This window comes from Protopterus annectens, chromosome 7.part0 (genome assembly GCF_019279795.1).
Source record: "Protopterus annectens isolate FY-2018-M chromosome 7.part0, PAN1.0, whole genome shotgun sequence".
Taxonomy (NCBI): domain Eukaryota; kingdom Metazoa; phylum Chordata; order Ceratodontiformes; family Protopteridae; genus Protopterus; species Protopterus annectens.
Window position 1 is genome coordinate 1,276,525,732 of NC_056739.1, and position 27,618 is coordinate 1,276,553,349.

At 43.8% G+C, this 27,618-nt stretch overlaps 1 protein-coding gene across 2 annotated transcripts in view; it reads left to right on the forward strand.

Annotated features, from left to right (window-relative positions):
- Positions 1 to 27,618, forward strand: part of PIAS1 (protein inhibitor of activated STAT 1) — a 1,566,363-nt gene that overhangs the window by 1,178,458 nt on the left and 360,287 nt on the right. The window lies entirely within an intron of this gene.

The window sequence follows — 27,618 nt, forward strand, 5'->3', positions numbered from 1 at the left end:
CAAGGTCCCAAAGTTCAAAATGTTATTCCCTTCAGCACCCTGTTACCTCTTGTCCACTAGTTTTCATGGTCAACCTGGACTTAAAAGATTTTCATTGACAAACATTTCAGATGTTTCTTAAGATTTTCAGTGTCTGACTCACAGTATCAGTTCTCTGTCTTACACTTTGGGCTATCTACTGCTGCAATGGTATTTACAAAGTGTCTGGCACCAGTAATTTTTTATTGCAGACTTCAAGGCTTTCATGTTTTTCCGTATTTGTATGGTTGTCTTACATTTCCAGACTCTTTTTCCAGCTGTCAAGAGTCCTTAGCACATGTTCACAATCTTCTATTCAGTCAGGGTTTTCAAGTGAACTTACAAAAATCTTCTCTAATTCCTTCTCAAAGAATGTTTTTCCTTAGATGTCTGCTACATTTTGCTGTGCAGAGAGTCCTTCTTCAAGACAATTTAGAGATGCTCCAAAAGTTCTTCTGGAGTTTGTCAAGTCAAAACCAGATGTCTCCCACGGAATTTCTTAGGATTTTCAGGTATGATTCTATGATTTTTATGATTCCCCTGGCCAGATTTCTCATTTGAAAAATTCAGTGATACCTTATGTCACTATGGACTCAGTATCTTCACCATTTATCTCTTCTGATCCATATATTGAGGTTTGTAAGGAGGGAGGTTCTATGATGGGTAGACCAGGTGTCCTTCCATATCACTGTTGCAGTATTCTTCACTGAAGGGATCTCCTGCCAAGGATAGCCCAACATCTGGCCAGTATATCAAAGCCTTTAGGTCTTATAGGTGCTTTATGTTACACATATGGTGTCCTTGTTGGGCATACAGCATAAAGGTGACATATGGATGCTGTTACCCAGAGCTCCTTTGCCGCCAGTCTGAACGCCATTGTCGTATGTCTGTCTGATCTCCCTTTTCTGTGCTGGGTACCAGGCCATTTCAGATAAGTGCCATGTTAGGGTTTCTCTTCTTCTTTTTTCTTTTTTACTTTGATTACTTGGGTTTCATGTCATCCAGGAAGGGAAAATGTCAGTGTGGGAGGCAGATTCTCCATAAAGACCATCATGACCATTGTATTTTTTGCTTAGATGCTTCCCACAACCATATGCAGTACACTGTCTGTCAAACGTTTTTCTATAAGACCCTTTGTAGTTGCTTATCATCTCTGTCCATGTAACTGAAGAACCAATGTCTTAAATTGTTGGCTCGGCATGGCAATGACTGAATTCAACTGCAGTCACCTAAGCCAGCTACAAATCCTCCTATTTTGCAAGCTCTCTTGGACACTTTTCTGCTGCTTCTTTAGCTCAACACTGTCAACCCCCTGCCCATAAGAAACCTGATACATTCTATATGGTGCCTGAAAACTGCAAGTTTTTCTTTGTGTCCTTCTGCTGATTCTTCTGTGGTTTCAGTCTGTACAGATAAGCCCTCTAAACTTTAGCTTTCCTCTAAGCTCCTTCCTTCAGATAAGGGTAGTAGGGCTATGGAGAGATTGGGTATAAAGGTGTACAGTGTTGCCACCTTGTCTTTTCAGGCTGTTAATTATCAAACCCATATGATCAGGTATGTCTTAGCTCTCCTTTCTCAGGCAGCTATGGATGTTCTTCGTGTTTCACTGTTGCAGTCATTACAGTTGGGTTATCTGCTTGCAGGTAGCCCTCAGTCGGCCTGATTAACAAAGTCTTGGGTCCAGCATAGGTTGCTTTCCCTTCTTCCATGACATCAGGTTGTCAGGGGTATAAAACATGCAGCCGACGCCATTGCATCGGTCTTTCTTGCCGCGCGGTGTCCGAAGCAGAAGCAGTTCGCAAGTGCCGGTCAGCCGACTCCTGAAATTTTTGTTTTCGAGTTTCAGAACCAAAGTCTTCAACTAAAGCTAAGTACCCCGTTGGGGAAACTTTTTCTTGCTCCTTACCGATATCAGTAAAAGTTAGTAACTGCATTACTTATGGAAAGCAAATACCTCATAAAGATTTTCATTCGTACTGTATTCCTTGCCTAGGCCCTAACCACAATGTACCTTGCTGTCGGTTTTGTGCTTTATTTAATCAGCGCACTATCCATTGTCGGTATATTTTCACCTCTAAATATTTCGGTTCTCGGTTTAATTATCCAGAAATGTCATCGGTTAGCCATCCGACTACCGGAATTCCGAAAAAACGCAAAGATAAAGCCAGAGACAAGCCGCCGAGGTTCAAAACTGCCGACGACGCTTCCCCTAAGCCAGTCATCAGTTCGCCGGTACTCAGTGAGGCGTTTTCGCAGCCCCAGATACCCGCTACTTCTGATTTGCAGGCCTCTACTGAGACCCATTCAGAGTCCGGTATGCCGCGAGATGCTTCAGCTGTGGAACCCACGGATGTCTCGACCTTGGATAGGTCCGTAGCCGCTGTGCAGGCACCGGCTTCTGAGGGTGTATTCAGGCCTACGGACTTGCATATTAAACCTACGCCTCCTTCTTTACTTAGGCCTAAATCTCGATCCATGTCTAAAAAACCGACGCCCAGGCCACATGCTCAGGCCTCTAGGCCTAAAAAACAAATGATGAGAATGGCTGAAGATCTAATAACTAATCATGGGTAGCCAACCCCTCCCCCCTTCTAAGAGGCCTAGGACTGAAGTTGATTATGAATCGTCTGATCAGGATTCTGTTTTTTCTGACTCTTCTGATGATCTGGATTTGCCCTTACCTACTTTTGAGGATTCTGATGCAGAGGACTCTATTCCCTCTGCTTCCCCTCCTGAGGATTTTTCTTTTGGAGAAACCTTACATACTCTAAGGGAGCATTTCCACTGGGAAAGCCAGGATTTTTCTGATTCAAAAAAGAGGCTTAGGGATTTCCTTCTCCTACCTCAGCATAGGCCTTTAGCTATTTCTCCTGTACTAGACATTGTTGATGATGCTTTCTCAGAATATAGTTTGGCCCCTGATTCCCTGCCTCCTGCTCCCAGAATACCTGACAGATATGTCTGGGTCCCTGAGTCTCACAAGTTCCTTTTCAAAAATCCTATTGCAGATCCAGAGACTAGTTCACAGGGGCCAAGGGCATTAAGGCTTCTACTGCTAAAAATCCTACTCCTTCTGATTGAGACTCCAGGGCGCTGGATAGATGGGGCAAGAAGGTTTACACTTCTGCAACCTTGGCCATTAGGGCTTTAAACTGCCAGTTTTGTATGTTAAAATATCAGCAACATGTTATTGGACTGCTTAAACAGAAAATGATTTTGATTCCTGACTGTGTGGAAAATAAAGAATTACAGGATTTAATGCATTCTGCCGAACAAGTTGGAAAACTTACTTTCCAATGTGGTTTTGATTCATTAGAGGCCTCTTGCAGCCTGCTGTTACTGGGTATGTAATCAGAAGGCATACTTGGCTTAAGGAGCAATCTTTGCCTGATCATGTTAAAGCTAAATTGTTGGATGCTCCTTTAAATCAGGACCGCCTGTTTGGCAACAAGGCTGAGGAAGTTCTTAAAAAGATGGAAGATAAAGCTAAATCTATGCAAACTGTTAAAGATTTTTTACAAGTTCAGCCTCCTAGATTTAGTAGGCACTGGCCCTCTAAGAATTGGTACTTTCTAGCCCCTTCCAGGTCTTCTCAAGCCAAACCCAAACACTGCAAAAACCCCAGGGGACTCACAGAACTAAGCAGTGGGGGGCCTCCACTTCCAAGTCTCCCCCCTATGGTAAACTCTCTCAGTGACTTCCTTTTAAAAATTCCAAACAGTTATCAACTGACTGCCCCTTTGTGGGGAAAGATTGCTCTTCATGCAAAGAATTGGGAACTCATTACCCAGGACAAATGGGTTTTAAATATAGTGTCCCAGGGCTGCAGATTTCACTTCCACACGTTGCCACCACCAGGTGGGTGGCCAGACCTACCCCCAAATCAGTGGGCAGAGGCCCAAAAACAAGTACTTTCTCTCTTAAGCATGGGGGCTATTCAACTGGTACCAGAAGAGGAAAAGGGACAAGGTTTCTACTCGAGACTTTTCCTGGTACCCAGAAAAGACAATTCATGGCATCCTATCCTGCACCTGTCTACTCTAAACACCTTTTTGGAGTTTCCAAAATTCAAGATGCTGACTCTTCACCAATTACTTCTTCTGCTAGGCAAAGATGCCTGGTTGGCAACACTAGATTTAAAAGAAGCATACCTGCAGATCCTAATCAGGGAATCTTGCAGAAGATACCTATGCTTCAAAGCAGGTTACATGCACTGTCAGTTCTCTGCACTGACCTTTTGCTTATCTACTGCACCCAGGGTATTCACAAAGTGCTTAGCTCCAGTTATTGCATTTTGTAGGCAAAGAAATATTCAAATATACCCATACCTGGACGATTGTCTAATTCAGGCAGAAAGCCAGGACATACGTTTGAATCATCTGGCCTTTGTAAAAAGAGTTCTAACTTCTCTGGGGTACACCATAAACGAAAAGAAATCATACCTGGTACCCTGTCAACAAATTATATTCCTGGGAGCAAGCTTGAATACAACTTCCCAGATGGCTTACCTCACCCCAGAAAAGCAAATTCATTTGACAACCTACTTCAAACAAGTGGCCACAAAAACCCTGCTATCTGCAAGACAAATACTGCAAGCCTTGGGGTTCATGACCTCCTGCATTCTTCTAATTACATATGCAAGACTGCATATGAGGAAACTACAGTGGTATCTAAAAAGCCTATGGTATCAACATTCTCAAGACCTAGAAACAATGATTCCTATCATACCTTGCCTACGTCTAGAGTTCCTTTGGTGGGCAGAGGCCTGCCACCAAAACAAGGGACTACCTTTCACACCACCCCCTGCCGCCCAAACCCTAACAACAGATGCATCAGACTATGCATGGGGGGGGCTCACCTGGCAGGGAAGTGCATTCAGGACAAATGGAACCCAAGTCAAATGCACATGCATATCAATCAGAAAGAAATGTTAGCTGTACAGAATGCTCTGACAGCCTTCAAGGACCGCATTCTTCCAGGATAACTAATGGTAAAGATGGACAACACCACTGTTATGTGGTACATAAACAAGCAGGGTGGTACACATTCTTACCCCCTCTGCAGACTAGCCATGGCATTGTGGAACACAGCCTTGAGCTACCAAGTGCACCTACAAGCTCAATTCCTGCCAGGAAAATTAAATGCACTGGCAGACGGACTAAACAGAAACCTCATGGACCCACACGAGTGGAAACTGGAACCAAGGATTTTCAACATGTTGACAAGCAAATGGGGGAGCCCAGATATAGACCTGTTTGTCTCTCCCCAGAACTACCAATTGGACTAATTTTGACAAGGACTCCCCACAAACAAGCCTGGAAAGTGAATGCTCTGTCCTTCAGCTGGAAAAAACTATCAGTCTATGCCTTCCTCCCCTCTGCCTCTGCTCTCCAAAGTACTACTAAAAATCAAACAGGACAAACCAAGGATGATTTTGATTGCTCCAGACTGGCCGCGCCAACACTGGTACCCCCTACTGCACAGTGTGTCACAATTATCTCCATGGCACCTGCCTCAGACTCCTTCCCTGCTGTCTCAGCAAGAGAACCAGATTCTGCACTCTCAGCTTCCAACACTGAACCTTGCAGCCTGACTAATTAGTTAATCTCTCCTTTACCATCCCTCAGCAAACCTGTGATGGATATCATTTTAGAGGCAAGGAGGCCTAGTACTAGAAAATATTATGCTGAAAAATGGAAAAGATTCTGTGCCTGGAACCAATCTCAAGGCATGAGCACAGCAGTGCCCAGTTTACCTCAGATTTTACAATACTTAACTGAGATGCTTCACAAGGGTCTGTCTTTTTCCTCCATTAAAATCCACACCTCAGCCATTTCAGCTCATTATAACACAGAACCTCCCCTCTTCTCTCATCCACTGCTCAAGCAGTTCCTCAGAGGGGTCAAAAATTTGAGACCACCCAGGAGAGCTCCAACCCCAGCCTGGGACCTTAACTTTGTCTTGGAGAAACTCACTCTACCTCCTTTCGAGCCAGCTGCTACTGCAGTCTTAAAATTTCTTTCTTGGAAAACAGCTTTCCTTTTAGCAATCACTTCAGCTAAAAGGGTATCTGAATTGCAGGCCCTTATGGCAGTGGAGCCTTTCATCATCTTTCATGCGGACAGGGTGTCCCTCAGAACCAATCCATCCTTCATGCCCAAGGTGGTATCCAATGTGGCTCTTAATCAGTCCATTCATTTGCCAACCTTCTTTCCCAATCCACAGAATAAAGGGGAACAGATAATGCATTCCTTAGATGTGAACGGACAACTTAGATTCTACTTGGACAGGACTAAACCTCAAAGGAAATCTGAACAGCTGCTGGTGGCATTTGCTGCAGGGGCAGAGGGGAAGGCTATTTCAAAGCAAACCATTTCTAAATGGATAAGCTATTGCATTCATTTCTGCTATAAGCACCATGGAAAACGTATCCCCCAGGGGATCAGACCTCACTCCACCAGGGCTGCATCTACCTCTACAGCCTTTCTTAGAGGCATTCCTACCAGGGATATCCTAGAAGCTGCTACCTGGAGTTCTGTACATACTTTCACCAAGCATTATCATTTGCCAATTTTCTCTAAGTCCAGAGCTGGCTTTGCCACTGCAGTCTTGCAGGGCCTTATAGCAGGCCCGAATGCTATCTAAATTCTTCCTCCCAACCATAGCTTTGGGAATCTATCAAAATGTTATGACTGCAACAGTGAAACATGAAGAACATAGTACAGTTGTGTACACTTACCATAAATGTAGATGTTTGATTGTATTCACTGTTGCAGTCCTGGTTACCCTCCCTCCAGCCTCCTAACTTCTTTTGGCTATACCTCTGTTTTCCTTTACTATGCTTAAAAGCCTTTTTGGTGTATTTGCTTTTTTGCTGGAGGTATATCTTTGTGCTTTTATGTTTAATTGCTTCCCATTAGGGGGGCACCTGACGTCTGGGGCAAGAAAAACTGATGTAATGGTGTCGGCTGCATGTTTTATACCCCTGATGACCTGACGCCATGGAAGAAGGGACAGCAACCGACGCAAGACCTAAGACTTTGTTAATCAGGCTGACTGAGGGCTACCTACAAGCAGGTAACCCAAGTGTAATGACTACAACAGTGAATACACTCAAACATCTACATTTATGGTAAGTGTACACAACTGTACTTTCTGTCTGATCTTCCTAATTCTGAAGGGAAATCTTCAGCTCTTACCCTGCTGGGGTCCACTTCCCAGGTTGTTTGTCATTCCATCAGATGCAGCTATGATGCTGCTGATGCCTCTTCCAGGGCTGCGTCCTTTGGTTCTGTTATGAGATGTTATTATTGGCTTCACCTTTATGCTCTTTGCCAGATAACATTAAAGTCAAACTTCTGGATGCTTCTCTGGATAATCAAATTTTTTGGGGGGCTGCTGTGGCCGACCTGTTTAAGTCTCTGCAGGATAAGGGTAAGGCCATGCCAGAACTTAAGAACATTTTTGTCTCCCCTATTCCTAAATTTCAGGGTAATTATCCCTCAAAATCTACCTTTGTTTTTCAAGCATCCTCATCAGCCTTCCAAAAGTAGGAATGGGTGTAGAAGTATTCCTCTTGCCAAGTCTACTCAGACTCCTATGTCTGAGAAACCTTTTTTTCAGGACAAGCCTGTCTCTATCTGACAGTTTGCCTGCTCCCCACCTTGGCCTGGTCCCTTGTCACACTTCCTTTCTCTGTCCCTTCCAAACTGGCAACATATCACCTCAGATTCTTGAGTTTTGTGTATCATTCATCAGGGGTATTTCATGATGTGGAAGTTCCTTCACCCCTTTTCATGCATTCTGCAGTGTTCTCCAGCCCAGCTTTCTCATTTCCCAGAGATTTTTACAGTCCCTTTTGGAACAGGGCACCATTCATCCTGTTCCACCCACCCAAATGGGAAAGAGTTTTTACTCCAGGATGTTTTTGATTCCCTGGAAGGAAGGAATTTGGATACCAATCCTGGACCTTTATCTTCTCAATGCATTCCTCAAGGCCCCTTCTTTCTGGATGGTCCCTCTTCAGACTATATTTCATATCCTTCTTCCTCAGGCCTTCTGGGTCTCTCTCTTTCTCAGGGATAACTATCTTCGTATCCCCATTCCCTCCTTATTCTGTTTGAGAGTACCAAATCCTCTGACTTGGAACGTGGATGTCCTGTCTTCCTTGGAAGGGAATATTTCTGCACGCCTTTCCTCCCCTTCCTCTGCTGCCAAAAGCTGTGCACAAGATCAAGCAGGACTTTTCCAAATCTTATTAGTGACTCTCTTTTGTGCCAGACAGCACTTGATCCCCCTTCTTTTTCATCTGGCAAGGGGCAATCACCACAGATTACCTCACAGGATGGATCTTCTTACACAAGACAAGGAATCTCTTACCTGTCCTCACCTTTCCACTCTTCAAATATCTTTGTAGATGACAGAGTTTTGATCCCCTTCAGGCACCTTTTTTCAGAGGATGTGCTTCAGGTTCTGCAGAGGCCTGGATACCTCCTACCAGAAAATCATATATGTCTAAATGGAAAAGATTTTCTGTTTGGTATATCTCCCACCATCAGGGTCCCTTTTCAGTGGGGTCCCCTTAGCTCTTTCTTATTTGTGTGATCTGCTCCATGCTGACTTGGCATATTCCTGAGTTAAAGCTCATCTGTCAGCAACCTCCACTTGTCTGCCTTTCAGTCCTCCTTTGGCCTCTTGGTTTGGGGTCACGCAAATTCTTAAAGGTGTCCTTCATATCAGGCCCCCAAGAAAGCCTACTCCATCTTCTTGGGACCTCAATTTTTTACTTGAAAACTTGACTCAGGCTTTTTTTGAACTAGTTAGATCAGCTTCCTTGCAACATTGTACTTGTAAGACTGTTCTGTTACTGGCTCCCACTTAGACAAAGAGGGTCGGAATTTCAGGTTGTTATGGTTATTCCTCCTTTTTTAATTTTTCGTAGAGACAGGGTGTGTCTTCATACTAATCCTTCGTTTATGTCCGTAGTGGTTAATGAGTTATCACTTAATCAGTCAATTCAACTTCCTTCCTTTTTCCCTTCTCTGCAGTTTGCCAGTGAGAAGGTTTGGATCTGCATAGATGGTTCAGGTATTATTTAGATAAAGTAAAGGATATGAAGTAGTTTGCTTCATTTGATCTGCAACCTGTGGGTACCGGATCCGTATCAGATCCCAGCCAGCAACTTCACTAGCATCTACTCCAAGCTCCTCCCCTACCCATAATACACCACCACTGCCTTCCATCCCCCATATCTCTTTTGCCGTGGCTAGCCTAAGCATCGTGATTCGTGAGCTCCAAGTTGTGAGTATGGTTTCTATCTTTGATTAGTGTTTTTGAGTGTGTGTACTTGCTAGTGTAGGTTTCCTCTCTTCCTCCCCTCGCTGGTGCGTCGAGTTAAAGCCCTTTCCCTTTTCTTAGCTTTTAGCTAGTTAGGTAGTATTAGTTTATAGTTGTCTTCCCCTCCCCCTCCAGCCTTCGGTGTGCTTCTCTGTGTGTGTGGTGAGTGGCGTGTGTTGTTAAAACTCGTTTAAAATCTTGTTTAAATTTGTTTAAAGTTTGCTGTTGTGGTGGGACATGGCAGACCTTCCCAAACAAGAGTTTAAGAGATACACTGAGTGTGGCCACAAATTGTCACCTGCTGATGGCCACACTCTTTGCGTGCTGTGTCTGGGTGCGGTCCATTTGAACACAGACTGTTCTGTTTGCGTGGATTTTAACCCATGCACCCACAAGGATTGGCAGGCCAAGTTAGTTATGAAGGGCCTGCTATCTTCTGTGGAGGAGGCCGCCTCCTCTTATGCTTCGGTCACAGCTGTTGCTGTGGCCGCCTCTCCTACTCTTGTCCTTCTTTCTTCTCCTTCCCAGGCTGGGACTCAACCTTCTACTTCTAAGTCTGTGGAAGCGGAGCACAGAAAAGGCAGAGAGAAGGAGACAGAGCACTGTCCAGAAAAGAAAAATAGGTCAAGACTCCGTCAGGACCTCCTGCTAAAAGTCAATCTAGGCACCGTGACTCCCCTCAGCTCTGATCTCCTAGATTTTCTCCAGAGCCAGAGGAGCCCCGACCACCCTCTAGAGCCTTGGTTCCTCAACCCGCCAGGTCGGAGTCCGTGGCTTCGTCACGGTCCACCCGCAGCCTCTCTGAAGTCGACATGGGTAAATGATGCAGAGGTTCATTCGCACACAAATTCAGATGGGAGTCTTGCCAGCCCCCTCTCCCTCTGGAGGGGGGAGCTCGCTTCCCTTCTTTACACCAATATCTCCTTCTCCGATCTGACCCCCAGTTTCGGAGTACATGGATCTGAGGGTGGCCTTAGTCAAGGGGTCGGTGCCGACGGTACTTGTCTCCTCGACGTCGGCAGCTGCCTGGAGCGTGTCGGATCCGACCAGTTCAGATCAGAGTGGCTCTCGGAGCGGGAGCCTGGGTGTCGGATCCGAGGGGGTAGAACTTTTTCCATCTGCTCCGATGTTGTTGGATCAAGTCCCTCCCCCCCTTGGTGCGCCGTCTACTTTGGGCCCAGCTCCGATTCTCGCGTTGGATCCGGGGAGAGCAGTTCCCTTACTGGTGTCCCAGGAAACTCATTCTCCCCCGGCGTTCGACGTTGTAGAAAAGGTTCTGTCCAATGGATTGAGGCCTCTGACTATATCTTCGGACTCCTTCTGCTTTGTGTGCGAATCCCATCATTTCACCAGAGGGACAGCCCGTGCTCGAGGAGCCCCAGGCTGTTCCCCCTGAGGAACAAGTGGTTTGTGAGTTCCCTCTGGAAAGCCCCACCGAAGTCCCTCACAAGCATATGTGCAAGAGGATGCACTTGGGCTCCTCTCTCGAGTCCCTCACTGAGGACATGGATTTGGATGATAGGGAAGGTTCCCCCAGATCACTCCCCAAGGATGTCTCCTTTGGCGACATCATGGAAATCTTGTGCCAGCGGGGGAGGTTGGTCCACCCCAAAACCCTCCTTGGATGGATCCATGTTCCTGGAGGCTGTTGGCACAGACCCATCTACTTCCCGGTTGTCCCCTCCCACAGATCCCTTAGTGGACTTGGTCATCTCGTGGGCTTGGAAGGAGCCGGACACTGTGGAACCAATCCCTAAACATCCGCACAGAATTTTGAGCCCCCCTACAGACAGACCAGCGTGGGATAAAGGGTCCCCTGTAGATGCTATGGTGGTAGCAGCTGCCACCAAAAAGGAACTAGCCCAGGAGAGTTCCTCCGTCCATCCCAGTGACCGTAAGTCTAGGATGATGGACCGCCTAGGGAAGCAGGTTTATGCGTCAGTGACCTTTCTATGAGGACGCTGAACTATTTCTCCCATGTTACTAGACTACAGCCCGACCTGGTTAAGGAACTGGCTGAGTCTCCCCCAAAGTCCATGTCACGGGACAGAGCCACGTTCTTCACAAGGATGGCTACCTTGACAATGGTTTCAAACACGCCCACGCGACTCCTCTCACATGCTACTGAAAGAGCGGCTAGGGCGGCTGGGTCCAGCGTGTCCATGAGGCGTAATGCCTGGTTCAGATTATGTCAGTTCATGGAACCCTTCAAGATGTCTTTTGTGAATGCCCCTTATGATGGTTCTACCCTTTTTGGTAAGACCATCCGAAACACATTGGTCCAGAGTGAGAATGACAGGAAGATACTGGCTGCTGTCGGAATCCGCTTCTCGAACCCTCAAAGATCCTTTTCCCAGAATCAGCGAGGGCAAAAGAAGGTATGGTTCCAGAAGTCTCAGTATTCCCGGGACACTCAGGTTTCTTCTTCCCCTAGAGGCAGAGGGGGACAGGACTGACGCCGGTCCAGAGGCAGAGGGGATCCAATGAATTTTGGGTCTCAAGAACCTTTCTTGGACAGGCCTGCGTAGCAACCCTGAGGGGTTACCCAACTACTGTACTCTGGAGGCAGTCAGGCGTCGCCAGTCATTGCACCTGGCAGCATGGAAGTCCGTGTCATCAGACTGTTGGGTGCTTCAGATAATTTCCAGAGGCTGTTCAGTCCCATTTGTGGTTCCTTCCACACCTTTCTCCTGGATGTACCACCCATACAAAGGGAGGCAGCAGTGCTAGAAATTTCCAAGCTGTGAGAGAAACGAGCCATCAGACCCATCCCCCCAGATCAGTCTGGATCGGGCATCTACTCCTGGTTCTTTTTGGAGCCAAAAAAGACAGGGGACTTAAGGCCCATTCTGGACCTATCTACTCTGAACCTGTCAGTTGCCAAAGAAAAGTTCCGGATGGTCACTTTACAGTCCACCGTGCTGTACCTGCAAGAGAGAGACTGGATGTGCTCGTTCGACCTCCAGGATGCTTACTATCACATAAAGATGCACAGAAGCTTCAGGAGGTTCCTCTGCTTCCGGCTAGGAGCCAGTCATCATCAGTTCCAAGCCCTACCCTTTGGTCTCACCCTAGCCCCCAGGGTGTTCACCAAAGTGATGGCAGTAGTAGCGGCTCACCTGAGGCTTCAGGGGATTAAGGTCTACCCTTATCTGGACGATTGGCTCCTTACTGCTCCCACCAAGCGTCTACTTTGTCGGACCAGAGATTATTTCCTAAAGCTTGCACACTACCTAGGGATTAGTCAACTCAGCCAGGAATCCTGTCCAGGTGATAGAATACATAGGGGCACTGATAGACATGCTACAGACAAAAATCTTCCTGACCACAGAGAGAGTTTGAAACCTAAGGATGCATGTCCCCTTCATTTACCGTTCTTATCTTCCCTCAGCGGAAGGAGCCCCAGGCTGTTCCCCCTGAGGAACAAGTGGTTTGTGAGTTCCCTCTGGAAAGCCCCACCGAAGTCCCTCACAAGCATGGAACCCTTCTCATAGTGGTCTCATAGTTTGCCTTTGGACAGCTTATTATTCTACCTGTTTTGTTTCCTGTACGAGAAACAAGGGATAAGAATTTTTTTATACTCTGAACATCCACTGGCAGCTCAGATAGTATCTAGACAAGAATCTACCCTTCTTTAAAGTTAATTAGCTGTTTCTCTGGTATGAAAGTAAGAGAAAAAGCTAGCCAATGTCAGTGTAAAGAGTTTTTAGATGGTTGCCTCATGCTGTTTCTTTTTGTTATTCTAACCATGACAAGCCACTACCAGGCAGGGTTAGAGTCCAGTCTACAAGGGCTTTTACTTGTTTGTCTTTCTGGAATGGGATATATTCTAGAAGAATTCTAGAGGCAGCAGTTTGGTCCTCTCTACATACTTTTATGAAGCATTACAAACTGGATTCCTTTTCCAGACCCAGAACAGGCTTTGCTAGGACCGTTCTCCATGGGATCTTGGATTCTTAATTTTCTCATCCTCCCATTTTCTTTTAAGCTATGGTAGTCTGCCTAAATAACTTAGCCTACTGCAATAGTTATCTAAAGATGAACATTGTACAGTTGTGTAAGTAAACTTAGCAAAGCAGTAAATGTTCTAAATAGGTCACTGTTGCAGTAGCCATTCCCCTTGTCCAGTCCCCTTTCTGTAGTCTGTTGTGTATATATCCTTGTGTTACCCTTGTTTCACATTTACAAGATTTTTTCCTTCCAGGGCTGTTGCCTTCCTTCTTTGGGAAAGAAAGCTCTGAAGCTTTTGGCACATTAACTGCTCTTTATATGGAGCTCTGTTAGAAATCCTGGCAGTTAGTGCCAAGGGAAGACGTCATTAAGCTTTGAAAAGCTGGCCTGTTGGTCATATCCTTATTGAGGGCCCTAGGTTCTATGGCAGCAACCATAACACTTCTTCCATGTGCTTGATTACATATGCGAGCGTTGCAGTGGTCCCTGTTGGATCTTCCGTTGTCACACCCAATGCACATCAGCCGAGTCTGCAGGTCATTCCTTTTTTGGTGGATGCAAACTTTGGAAATTGTGTAGGGACGACCTTTGTTCCAGCTCCTGCCCAAGCCAGAGTGACTACGGTTGCCTCCCAACTAGGGTGGGAGGGCATTGTTCGGGAAGGACAGTCCAAGGCATGTGGTCCCCGATCGAGACCAGTCAGCATATAAACATTCTGGAGATGAGGGCAGTCCTTTTAGCGTTGCAGGCCCTTCATACCTTTCTACCTCTGGGAACTATTGCAGTCCAGTCAGACAACATGTCAGTAGTCTGGTATATCAACAAACAGGGATGGACCAGATCTTACCCTCTTTGTTGCAAGGCTGTGAGAGTTTGGGAATGGGTGATCTCCATCGGTCATTTTCTGATAGCAATGCATATTCCGGGATGGTCCAACATTCTAATGGACAGACTAAGCCAGACTCTTTTGATGCCTTTATGAGTGGTCTCTGAATCCTTCAGTAGCGGAGCAGATCTTTCTAGAGTGGGCTCGGCTTTGCTGCAATCTCTTCGCATCTCCTTCCAATGCGAAGTGCAGCGAGTTCTTTGGTTTCCCTTTCTGTGGTCTCATCTTCTAGCTCCGCCTTGGATCTTGGATCCCATTCAGGATCTCATTTTGCACCCCTCGAGAGTCCCTCCTCCAAATATGGACAGTCTCTGAGGCTCACAGCTTGGCTGCTCCAGTTCTTTTAATTGCTAGGTCTCCTGATTTGTTTTCTTCGGTCAGGTCTGTTCTGGTGACAGCTCATAAGTCGTCCACCAGAAAGGTTTATCATAGCAAATGGAAGTGTTTTTCCTTTTCGGCTTCTCAGAGGAGTTTAGATCCTTTCACGGCTCCTGTTCCAGCTATTCTTGATTTTCTGGCAAATATTTTTCAACAAGGGGCTAGCTCGTCTACAATCAAGGTTCAACTAGCTGCCATTTCTCATTTTCATGTGGGCGAGAATTCTGCTTCTTTAGCCTCTTCCAGATTATGTAAAGCTTTTATCAAAGGTACTTTCCTCCTACGTCCTCCAGTCAAATATCCCATTCCCCCATAGGCCCTTACTATGGTACTTCAAGCATTGGTCGCTCCGCCATTTGAAACTGCAGCAACCACGCATCTTAAGTTTTTGTCTTGGAAGACAGCATTTCTAGTGGCTATCACTTCCTCTAGGAGGGTTTCAGAACTGCAAGCTTTTACGGTCAAGGTTCCATACATGATTTTCCACAAGGACAGGGTTTCTCTTCGCACCAATCCTTCCTTTCTCCCAAAAGTAGCATCAGAGATTAATATCAATCAAACTATCAATTTACTTGTTTTCTTCCCGAATTTTACAAAGAAAATGGAATACAAGCTGCACTTGTTGGATGTTCATAGACAGTAATGCTTCTATTTACACAGGACCAAAACTTTTCGCAAATCTGACCAGTTGTTTATGTCCTTTTCTAAACCTTTTTACCTTTTTTGGGTAAACCTATCTCCAAGGTTACCATTACTAGGTGGATTTCCCTTTGTATCCTTCAGATCTACAAGGATAAAGGTTTGTCTCTTCCGGGTCAGGTTAAAGCTCACTCGACTAGGTCCATGGCTACTTCTGCGGCCTTTTGGTTGAGAGTATCATTAGACGACATTTGTTCTGCGGCTACTTGGTCCTCATCTCATACCTTTTTTTTTCACTATAAATTGGATTTGATGCCTCGAAGGAGAGCATCCTTTGATTCCGCAGTGCTCCAGAATGTCCTTCCTTGAGGGCCACCCAGGTATTTTAGTAGCTGGGGACTCTAACAGGTTGAAGATCAAATGAAGTAAACTACTTCAGATAAAGAAGTTATGTACTCACCATAACGTTCCATCTGAGTAGTTCTACTTCATTTGTCTTCAACCGTCCCTCCCTCCTTCCCCCTGATCTTACCATATGGACAGCATTATAGCTAGTTTTAGGTGTGTAAGGTGTTTTTTTAGGTCGGGTTGTTCAGTGTAAGATGCGGCAAACTCGATCTGGGGGATGGAAGGCAGTGGTGGTGTATTATGGGTAAGGGGAGGAGCTTGGAGCTCGGAGCAGATGTTAGTGAAGTTGCCGGCTTGGATTAGATATGGATCCGGTACCCACAGGTTGAAGATAAATGAAGTAGAACTACTCAGATGGAATGTTATGGTGAGTACATTATTCACAAGTCTGAACTTTGTTTCCCAGGACTTTGGGTTTGTCTGTTTCAAAGCAAAAATATCTCTTCTCGGATTTCTAAGGTCTTTTGCTTTTGTTGTTCTATTCGTAGCATATGTCTTTCTTCCTCTGTAAAGGCACTTTCTACTCGGGCGGTTGCTTTTTCTGGTGCATTTTTCAAGGGTTTGGACACCAGTTCCATCCTTGAGGCAGCTATGTGGTCCTCTTTTCATACCTTCACTAAGTATTATGAATTGGATTTTATTTCCAGGACCAGGGCAGTTTTTGCCAGGGTTGTTCTGCATGGGTTTGTAGTCAGCTGTTCTGTGCCCTCCTCCTCCCAGTCTTCTTCGTAGATGTTGTACTCTCCCTTCAGTGAAAAATACTGCAGCGGTGATATGGAAGGACATTGTACAGATGTGTAAAATCTTGCCATACCATAAATGTCCTTCTCTTCACTGTTTTAGCATTCGGTCCCTCTCTCTTTTCTACCTTTTGCCTCTGTGTTTTATTGTCCTCCTGGCTGAGGGTCTTCCACTGCTTTTTCCCCCTGAACATTTTTTATTCTGGATGTGCACGTTCTCCTTTGTCTTGGGGGTGTTCTGTTCCTCCTGGGGCAGTTCAGTTCTGGGTAATTCACTTTTTTTCCCCACACCTAATGCGAGAAGCACACATATGATGTATGGTAGCCTTAAGATCTAAAAGCTTTGGTATACTTCTAAAACAAACAAATGCAACATGTGAGAGACATGTCTGTACTATGAATTTGGAGTCAATTCCCTCACATAACAACAAACCAGATATCAAACAGGTTGTCAGCACACACCCTTAACCTCTTGCACATAACAAGCTCACAACACATAAACCCACATATGCAGAGGTACTCTCTAGAAGCCTATCTAAAGATCAGAGACCTCCCAAACTCAAATCTACTGCACACAATGCAGACCCAACAGAATCCATTACACATAATAATACACACAACACTGCCTCAGCGAATAAATCCCTAAGACAAAACACATCAATACCAAGTGTCTTATAGTGATTCAAACAGATGTCCCCCCCCCCAACCAGGCTCAACAAGGAGAAGGTCACAGTCATCTGCCAGGATCCATCATGTCACACATGCACTCAAATCTTTCAACAGCAAGTACCATTATGAGTCTGTCGTAGTCCATGTTGGAGTGAATGATTTGAGATGTACCTCACTGGACTATATGAAGAGCGACATGACTGAGCTCTCAGATTGTGTGTCCCTAGCCCTAAGCAGCATTCTACCTTCACCCAAGATAATGCCTCATTATAAACAAAAAATAATTTATTTCAGCAATTGGCTTAGCTTCTGGTGTCAATCCAGGGGGATCCAGTGTCTGTCAGCCTCTGAAGATATGGTCGACAGACCACACTGCTTTGCCAGAGATGGTCTTCACCTCTTACCTATTGGCTATCGGTTACTGGCAAAGGTATTTGCCTCCCCCATAGTGCCTTTTTTAGGCAATATCTTAACAACAAAATTCCCCGACATAAAAAAGTCCACTAGAGACAAACTCAAGGTTATGGTGCTTAAGGCTAGGAGTCTAAATCAGAAACTGAAGTCACTGGAAGCACTCCTTACCTTGGAAGATGCCGATGTCTGTGCAGTCACAGATGCATGGCTCAAGGCCACAGAGAGCACCCCAGACATGCAAGGCTACAATGTCTTCTACACATTTAGACCTCAAAATGAGTGTGAAAGAACCAAAGGTGGAGGTATATCCATCATTATTAAAGACAAATACACCTGAAGACTGGTCAAACAGTACGACTCCCTAGAGCTACTCCAAGTCCAACTAACTGTAGGTAAACCTTCCTTCCATATCATTGTTAGCTGTAGGTCCCCCACCATGAACCACGATAGCCACTGTGCCTACCTGGACCTACTTGAGTCACTCACTGTACAGCCAAACATCTCGGTCATGGGTGATTTCAACTATCCTTCCATCAATTGGGAGTCATAGATGAGCACAAACATGCTCACCTCAGGGTTCCTGGATTTAATACAAATGCTCTGGAACAGATAGTCTGCACCCCCACAAGGGGCTTGAATGTCCTAGACTTAGCACTTGCCAACATAGGGGGTCTCTGCACTAGCCCCTGTGTGTTGCCTTCCCTGGTAAGGTCTGATCGTAAATCTGTCTTGTTCGAAGAAACGATCGTACCTGGCCCCTCTGAAGAGCAAAAAGGATGAACAATTTCTCCAAAGCAAACTATACCCTCCTAGTTTCAAACCCCTGCTTCCACTGTTAACAATGACTCCTATACAGAGATGTACACAAATCCCTTGTATAAACACCTCTACAAATGTATAGACTCAGCTGTACCTGAAAGAATCAAAACAAGGTCCTCACAAAAAAAGCCATCCTGGTGGACATTAAGCATAAATAGGTTATACAACAGGAGGAAGAAACTAATGTTTAAGAAAAAGAGGGAACTGTCTCAGCAGAAGAAGAACACCCTCCACAGCTTGTACAAATAAACCCCATAAGTCTCACCACTGTCATGCCCTTCATCAACTTAAATGGATTGAACTGCCTAGTCTGCTATCTTTCAATCAACTTACCACTGTTCATAACATAATCTATAAACCCAATAACTGTCCTGCTCTTATTGATTTAGTCCAACAAAACACCACTAGACCCCTTAGATCATCTGACAAATTAATGCTTAAAGTAACCAAATCTAATAACTTCTATGGAGACTCCCTGTATTCATTTAAAATAGCTAAAACTTGGAACTCTCTTCCTCAAGACATTCCAAAAAACCCAGATATTCATAAGTTTTAATTACTACTAAAATAACCCTTTACTAAACACTGGCTATGCTCTTGTGTTGTCCCAGGTTCATTCTTAATATTTACTGTTACCTTGTATTTCATAAGACATATTCTTTCACCTTACATCTCCTGTTCTCACTAATTACTCTTCTTTTTGCTGTTCTCACTAATTGCTCTTCTTTGTGCTTTCTTTGTACAGTATGCTTATTTTTATTCTCATTTCTTGTACTTGTAATTATTATATTCTGTTTCTTTTCTCAAGATATATAAATATATGTGTGCGTATATATATATATAATGTTAATTTATGTATTATTTGAATATCTTTTTGCATTTAATCTATCTGATAACTATTGTATTTTGATACACATCCAAAAGACCCAACTCCACAAAAAACATAAACTCCACGAGGAAAGGAGCACCACTCGAAGGACAGGATAATTTCTTTTATTAACACACTTCTGGTACCTCGGCCTTTCGCCTTCTAATGGAATACTTTTCTAATACCATCCTGTCCCTATATATACCTCCAGTACCAATTGATTAATTAACAAATTGACAAATTAACAACCTCATTTACATAAATTCATAGACTTTGAGTAATTACACTTTTCCACATGACCAAGTTAACAACTATGATGTTAAATATTTTGTTAAAAATAACTATGACAATGCTATTCACATTATTAAATACTATGCATTTTTACATACATTTTTAAACATTTGTCAATGCATTTTTAAATGCATCATTAAATACATTTTTTAAATGCATTTTTAATTACATACTTGTTTCCTTTTTTCAGACAGTCAAATTATTCTCTAAATTCATTCCATTAGGAAACAATGTATGAAAATTAATGATCAGCTTAGTCTCAAGTCTATTTAATTCTTTCTTAAAATTTCCAGTTACCAATAGAGGTTGTGCTAAGACACTAAAAACAAACTGCTATCTGAACCCTTGTGTTTAAACAAAAAAAAAAACAAGTGGCTACTGGACTTTCTAACTTGTGCCTTTTGATATCACCTAAATGTTCCAAGATTCGAACTTTAACCTTTCTCGTTGTTTGGCCAATATACCAGCATGTGGGATGACATCCACAACCTATCACATAAATCACCCCACAGCTGTTACAATTATAAAACTCATTAGCCCTGTAAAGTGTCCCATTGATTTTGCACCCATGTAAATTCCTAACCCGATTACACACTGAACTGTTTCCACAATGGTAAGTACCTACTGTTCTATCCTCCAAACCATGACCTACATGGTTCAAAATTCTCTTGTTCAACAATTCTTTGAGATTATTATATCTCCCACAAGGAAAAATGTGTCTTGGAAACAAAAAAGCAATGGAATTGTCTTCACTAACAATTTCCCAAGCCTACCTTACCATCCTTTCCAAAATAGGGGAGAATTCAGAATATCTGGTGACGAAAAAAATGTTTTCGTCACCTTCATTCTTCTTATTCATAACATCTCCTCCACTGTATGCCCATGACAACCTGGTATAACCTTCCATTTCACCCAAAATGTTGTTCCTTGCCTTCTGGAGTACCCTCTCATTATAACCTCTGGTTTGTAATCTATTGTATACCTCATTTAAACAAGCCTCTTTATGCCTTGCTTCAGAGGTATTAAAAATCCTTTTAAATTCTCCATACTGCAATGACTCAGTAAGGTGGGGAGGGTGCATACTAGTGGCGTACAGAAAATTATTGACAGCTGTTGGTTTTCTAAATGGTCTGTGCTGAATCCTCTGTTTAGTGTCAACATAAAAAATTACATCTAAAAATGGAATACTTAATCTGTCTGTGCTCCAAGTAAATCTTAAACCATGCGAAGTATTGTTAAGAGAACTCATGAATTCCAAAAATTCTTCTTCACTACCTTTACAAATAAACAACAAATCATCTATAAATCTTTTGTAATAAATTACATTATTCACAAAATATTCTTCCAGCATCATGAATTGACTTTCAAAATCCCCATGTAAATTTCCTCGTGGAGTTTGTTTTTTGTGGAACTATTGTATTTTGCTCTGTTGCAATAATTTCTTAATGTTTTCTACATATGTATTTTTGTTTGGAGATTTTTTCTCCCCGGGTCTCCGCTGAAAATGGGCTTTTTTGGCCCAATGGGACATTTCCCTGGTTAACAAAACAAATAAATAAAAATAAATTGAAAATTAGATATCTTATAAAGTGCTGTAAAGCCAATTACAATGTTAAACTAGCATCCCTAGCTAAAGATAATCCCAAAGCATTCTTTAGCTACATTAGAAATCTAAAAAGGAAGGGGCCAAACTAGTAGTCAACAGTACCACTCATACTGACCCTGAGGACATCACCAGCCTACTAGCGGACAGATTTAACTTTACCTCTGTGTCCCCACCAGACATACCCCAATGCATACCTGTCACCAGTCCCCTTTGCCTAGTATCTCCAAAGAGCAGGTCATAACTGCACTCTCCATGGCCAAAAATTCAGCCTCTATAGGACTGGATAACATCCCAGGCTGTCTACTAAATGGTCTAAAACAGGACCTAATGGAACCACTTGGCACTCCCTTCAACCACATTCTAAGTACTGGCTTTGTTCCAGCAGAGTGGAAAACCGCAACAGTAATTCCCTTGCACAAAGGGGGTCCAGCAACCGACCTGGGGAACTGTAGACCTATAAGTCTAACCAACCTTATCTGCAAGGCCATGGAGAGAATCATCATGGACCTTATCAACAAAGGCACAGGTGATTTTCAGACACTTGACCCAACCCAATTTGGCTTAATTAAGAGTAGATTATGCTTATTAAACCTGATGGACTACTTTGAGAATGTCACCAAAGCCCTGGATGAATGCAAAAACAGCACCTACAGCCTATCTTGACTTAACCAAGAGTTTTGATGCAATCCCCCACTGAGGCATCATTGAGAAAGTCACCCAGCTGAGAATTAATCCATATGTCACTAGTTGGATAGCCAGTTGGCTCACCGACAGAATGTGTACTGTCAAAGTTGGGGATTCCTCCTCTACCAGCAGACCAGTTGCCAGTGGTGTACCACAAGGATCTGTGCTGGGCCATTTACTGTTTGTAATCATCAGAAGTCCAAGTGAAAATAGATGGCCTGTGACTTGCCAAGTTCGCCAGTGACTGCAAACTGGGTGTAGTCACTGAGTCCCTCAGTGATGTTCACATACTATAAAAAGGGCTTACACAGACAAATGATTGGTGCAAAAGCCATGGACTTAAACTGAATGCAAAAAAATGCATTATCATCCCTTTCAACAAAGGGGGATGTCCCTGCAAGTTACAATATTAACAGAACCCCCTTATCTCAAACCCTGTAGTAAGAGATTTGAGAACATAGGTTGATAGCAATCATAACTTCAATCACCATGTGTCCACAGTGGTAAGGAAGGCCTTCTACTTTGCACATCTCATAAGTAAGGGCATCTCATCCAGAGCTAAGGATGTTGTAACTTCCCTGTACTCGTCCCTTATCAGACCACTGATAGAGTACAGTGCTTCCTTTTGTATGTACCTCACCAGACACCTGCAGCAGTGGAGAGACCTCAAAGATTTGTCACCAAGAAAATTCAGGGCTTTCAACACATGACTTACATGGACAGACTGAAGCCTCTGTTATTGTACTCTGCATCTTATAAGCTGTTGAGAGGTGATTTGTGCCTGGTCTACAGAGCAGTCTTGGACCCTGCCCTAATGGAAATGCTGCACATCTGCAAGCCAAGGGGCAAGATTCACTCGCTCTGGAGATCTTAACCTAACTTGCGACATTAACAGGACCTGAGGAGAGACAGGTATGTCTCCCAGAGAGCCACTTGTCTGGAACAAACTCCCAATTCATGTAAAACAGATCTCCTTAATGACCCTATTTAAGCATAACTTAGACAACTGGATGGGAGACCATAAATTTAACCTGGGGGCGTCACCTATGTCCCCGTTGGGTAAGGGCAGTCAGTGCTGATCATAGACTCGAGCTGCAAATGTAGACCACACAACTTGGTTAATAAGGGAACAAGGATATAACATGGCTAGGCTTATAAAGGCCCTAGGGCCAATAGCATAGTAACCTCCTATGAACCTATGTTGGGCTGTCCTTGGCAGGAGATCCCTTCAGTAAAGAATACTGCAGCAGTGGGTAGAAGGATATTTTCTTTTATGGTAAGATTTTACACAACTGTACTTTCCCCTGGAGTCTAGATTTCCCATTCTCCTTTTTGCCCCCCCCAGTCTATTACAACAGATACTTCAGACTTAGCATGGGGAGCGGTTTCCAGAGGGGCAAAAATGTGGGGTTTGTGTAAAAAAAAAAAAAAAAAAAAAAAACAACAGATGAAAGCACATAAATGTCACAGAAATGATGGCAGTAATTAAATGCTTTGAAAGCCTTAAGTCTTCTCTAATCTCCTGGACCTCCAGGACCTCTGTAACCACTACATTGATGTAGTACATAAACAAACAAGAGGTACTAGATCTTAGATTTCCCCCTTGCAGTCTTGTTGTGATAGCATGGAAGATAACAACTCAGCTCAGTTTGAATCTTCATACATTCTGCCAGAGTAAAACGTAGCAGACAAGCTAATCAGGACCAGAACAAACACTTACAAATGGAAACTTCACCCTGGGGTTTTCCAAGAATTTATCCAGCTATAGGGAATACCTTAACTAGGTCTGTTTGTCTCCTCTCAGAAGAGACACTAAAGAAATTCTGCTCCAGGATTTCTTACAAACAGGCCTGGAAAATAGACCCTATCTCATTCCCATGGAAGAGAATGATTTTCTATGCTATTCCACCCTTTCTGTTCATTTCCAGGCTCCATCTAAGATCTAGAAGGACTCGCCAAAAATTGTGGTGATGACTCCCTTTTGGCCCAGGCAGCAATGGTTTTCCTGTCTTTTTTAACTAGCCAAGGGCATTTACCACATGCTTTCCTACAGATTAGATTTACTTACACAAGACGAGTTGTTTGATACAATCCAACCTGAAAACTCTTCGGTTGACTGCCTGGATGATAGAATTTTGATACCTTGTAAACACCTTTTTTCTGAGGAGGTCTAGCAGGTATTGAAGGAGGCTACTAGGAAATATGTTAGTGGATAAGATTTTCTAGTCCATGCCCTTCCAAGAACCAAGACCCATGACACTTTTTAAGGCCTGGCTGCCTTTGAGTTTTGGCAGTGTGTGAGAATTGCTTTCCTCTGGCCTTTCTTACTCTTCTGTCAAGGTTTATTTATTATCCATTTCTGCTTGTCTGCCTTTGGATCCTCCTCTTTCTTCTTACTTTCAATTTGAGTAGTTTTTGAAAGGGTTTTTGCATACCCATCCACATTCAAAAGAGATGATTCCTCCTTGGGATTGTAACTTTATGCTTGAAAAGCTTACTCTTTTTCCATTTGAACCAGTTCATCTCTGACTTGAGGATCTTAACACAGAAGACTATTACTGTATACTCATTGCTCTGACTTCTAGCAGAGAATTTGAGTTACTAGATGCTTTGGTGAGTCAACCGTATCTTATTTTCCACAAGAACATTGTTTCTTTAAGAACTAAACTAAGAAATTCTGGGACTCCATCTCATCCATTCTGCACCCTGGTAATAAAGAAAACCCCTGTCCAAATTCCAACCTCACCGACCTTGAAATAGCTACCCATTTCAACTCATTCTTCCTAGACTCAAACCCTGTCGCAATGCACCTGGCAATCTTCCACCTACCTTCCTGAAACAATCTGTAGACAGCATTGTCTATTCCATCCCTATTCTTATAAATAGATCCATACAAGAATCTTGCATCCCTTCTATCTGGCACCACACTTACATCATCCCCCTCCAGAAGGTGACAAAAACACTGATACCACTAACTTCAGGCCAATTGCCATCCTTTCCCCTCTTTCTAAAATACTAGAGAAAACTATCCAAGCTCATCTCATGACACACCTAACCCTAAACAATATCCTCTCCCTTACCCAACATGGCTTCCACCCTGGCCACAGACTTAGGGACACAGGTGGACAGTGGTCTCACCTTCAATAACCACATCGCCCCAACAGTCAGGAAATCCTTCTATGTGGCACACCTCATCACTAAGGGCTTTTCATCCAGAAAAAAGGAGGTCATTGTCCCACTGTACTCATCTCTCATTAGACCCATTATAGAATACAACACCCCATTTGATATGTACCTCTCAAGACATCTACAACAATTGGAAAGGCCGCAGAAATACCTCACTAAAAGAATCACAGGCCTAAAGCAGATGCCCTATGCTGACCGCCTTAAAATATTTCAGCTATACTCTGTCGCATATCGTCTACTCCGAGGCAATCTCTGCTTAACATACAAGGCCATGTCAAACCCAGAGCTGTTGGACATGCTACACTTAAAAGAAATCCCAATCCCTCAGAGCCACACGCTCCAGGGATCTAAACCTTGTCATCACAATAAACAAAATATGCTGGAGGGATAGGTTCCTGACCCAGAGACTCCCCAGACTCTGGAACAGACTGCCCATACATGTCAAGCAGAGTGCCTCTTTGGCCCTCTTCAAAAGGAACCTTGATGATTGGATGGGAGAAAGGAAATTCACCCCGGGGGTCACGTCACTCGCCCTGCTAGACAGGGGTCCAGGGAAGTAAATAGTGTGGGAAGAAATAGCCAGGGAATTGTTATGGCTAGGCTTGTATAGGCCCGATAGCCTAGTACCAACCTATGAACCATGACTGCCCTTCTTTCGTTTCTTGAAACTATCAACCTTGAAAGCGACTCTGGCAGATTCGTGTTTACACTATTTCTAGATCTGTCAAAGGCCTTTGACACCATCTCCCACACCTTACTCATATCCCAACTTTCCATCCTCCATCTCTCTCCCACCACCATAGTCTGGTTTTCCAGCTACCTGTCCAACCGCCAACAAGCTGTCCAGTGGAAAACATCAGCCTCCCCCTCCCTGTCTGCATCCACCGGCGTCCCACTAGGTTCCCTTCTTGGTCCTCTACTCTTTAATATTTTCATTAACAACTTCCACCACTCCATCCCAGAATCCTCTGTCATCCAATATGCAGATGACTCGACAATCATCTGCTCAGCCTTCTCCCCCTCCAAGCTCCTAGCAAAAACCCAGTTATCCTTCTCCAAAACAGAAACCTGGATGCAATCCAACTATCTGGCTCTAAATGCAAATAAAACTAAAAAGTAATGATTTTTTTTTCCTCTACCAAAAACTCCATTATTGACAAAACCTCATTCACCATACAGACCCAGAACTACACCCCCCCTTGAAATTGTTCCCAACACCAAGCTTCTCTGTATCATCATTGATGAAGAACTAAAATTTGATACCCACATCCACTCCTCAGTCAAGGAAACCCACCAAAAAATAGGCCTCCTGTACAGGTACAACCGCTTCCTTAGCCCCTTAACCCGACAAACCCTTGCATCCACCTTCCGGCTCCCCTCTCTTATGTACAGTGCCCCCTGTTCACCAATCTCCATCTTGGCTTACTATCCAAACTCAAATCTTGCTACCACAAAATCTGCAAATTTACAGCCAGTTCAAAAAAGTCATCCCATCACTGCCACTCCCTCCACACCCTTAAATGGCTTGAACTACCCAACTACCACAGTTACCTATAACTCACCGTTGCCCACAAGCTCATCTTTAAACCTGCCAACTGCCCTTCTCTTGCTACATCCTTGAAACCCTATATACCCAACCGCTCACTCAGATCCATAAACCAAAATCTCCTTCAGGTCCACAAACCATCATGCCCTTCTGGCCATCTATTACTGGCCTACTCCTTAGCTAAACAGTGGAACTCTCTCCCCTCCCACCTACGCAACCTACCAAACCATACCAATTTCAAATCTCAGCTATTCTCCCATCTTTCTTCCAAGTGGGAATGCCCATGCCACACTCCAACATAACCCCTCTCAAACCCCCTCACTTTTCTTCCTTGCACTGTAATCATCACCAGTTACCATCTGCTATTGCTTATATCTCAGCCAAAAACAATCTCTCCCCTACCAGGGGCAGATCTTCTCTCAACTGTCTGATGTACTATACTTTCCAATATAAATATACTGATACTTCCCTCCTTTCACAAGGTTCACCTTACCTACTAAGGGCTAGTGACTATATGTTTAAATGTTAATCTACTAAGGGCTTATAACTTAATGTTTAATTTTCTGTATGAACTATGTTTTTTTTCTATTGCAACTTGTAACATGTAATGTCTTGGATCTTTTCTCCCCAGGTCACCACTGAAAACAGGCTTTTTATGGCCCAGTGGACTTTCCCGGTCATCAAACTTAAGTAAATAATCGTTCCTTTATGCCTAAAGTGGTCTCATAGTTTGCCTTTGGACAGCCTATTATTCTACCTGTTTTGTTTCCCGTACGAGAAACAAGGGATAAGAATTTTTTTATACTCTGAACATCCACTGGCAGCTCAGATAGTATCTAGACAAGAATCTACCCTTCTTTAAAGTTAATTAGCTGTTTCTGTGGTATGAAAGTAAGAGAAAAAGCTAGCCAATGTCAGTGTAAAGAGTTTTTAGATGGTTGCCTCATGCTGTTTCTTTTTGTTATTCTAACCATGACAAGCCACTACCAGGCAGGGTTAGAGTCCAGTCTACAAGGGCTTTTACTTGTTTGTCTTTCTGGAATGGGATATATTCTAGAAGAATTCTAGAGGCAGCAGTTTGGTCCTCTCTACATACTTTTATGAAGCATTACAAACTGGATTCCTTTTCCAGACCCAGAACAGGCTTTGCTAGGACCATTCTCCATGGGATCTTGGATT